The following is a 986-nucleotide window of genomic DNA, read 5'->3' as shown; positions in this document are numbered from 1 at the left end:
TTTTTTTTTTTTTTTTTTTTTTGAGATGGAGTCACACTCTGTCGCCCAGGCTGGAGTGCAGTAGCAAAATTTCAGCTCTCTACAAGCTCCACCTCCTGGGTTCATGCCATTCTCCTGCCTCAGCCTCTCAAGTAGCTGGGACTACAGGTGCCTGCCACTATGCCCGGCTAATGGTTTGTATTTTTTTTTTTAGTAGCGATGGGGCTTCCCCGCATTAGCCAGGATGGTCTCGATCTCCTGGCCTTGTGATCCGCCCACCTTGGCCTTCTAAAGTACTGGGATTTCAGGCGTGAGCCACCTTCATTCTATTGATGTGATGTGTCACATTTATTGATTTACATACATTAAACTATCCATGAATTCCTGGGACAAATCTCTCTTGATCATGTTTTATTATCTTTTTGATGTGCCAAATTAAGTTTGGTACTATTTCGTTGAGAATTTTTCCATTCTTGTTCATCCTGTACATTGGGTTGTACTTTTCTTTTTTGTTGTTGTGTCTTTGTGTAATTTTAGTATAATGGTGATATAGGCCTCATAGAGTGGGTTTAAGAGAATTCCTTCCTCTTCAATGTTTTGGAATAGTTTCAGGAGAATTGGTCTTCTTTTTTATGAGTTTGGTAGAATTTGGCAATGAAACCATTTGGTACTGGGCTTTTTTTTGTCAGGAAATTTTTATTATTGATTCAATCTTTTTACTCATTATCAGTCTGTTCAAGTTCTCTATTTCTTTTGAATCAGTCTTACTGGTTGTGTGTACCCAGGAATTTATCCAGATTTTCCAGTTTGTTAGCATATAGTTGTTCCTAATAATCTCTGACGATCTTTTGTATTTATTTGGTATCAGTTGTAATGTCTCCTTTTTCATTTCTGATTTTGTTTATTTGAATCTTTTTTTATTAATCTAGCTAGCAGTTTATCTTTTCAAGAAAACACATTTTCTTTTTTTGATCCTTTATATATATTTCTTGTCTCTGTTTTATTTA

This window comes from Mandrillus leucophaeus, unplaced genomic scaffold (assembly GCF_000951045.1).
Source record: "Mandrillus leucophaeus isolate KB7577 unplaced genomic scaffold, Mleu.le_1.0 Scaffold14, whole genome shotgun sequence".
In the NCBI taxonomy this organism is placed as follows: Eukaryota; Metazoa; Chordata; class Mammalia; order Primates; family Cercopithecidae; genus Mandrillus; species Mandrillus leucophaeus.
The sequence above is the reverse complement of the archived record's forward strand: the minus strand, read 5'-3'. Positions refer to the sequence as shown.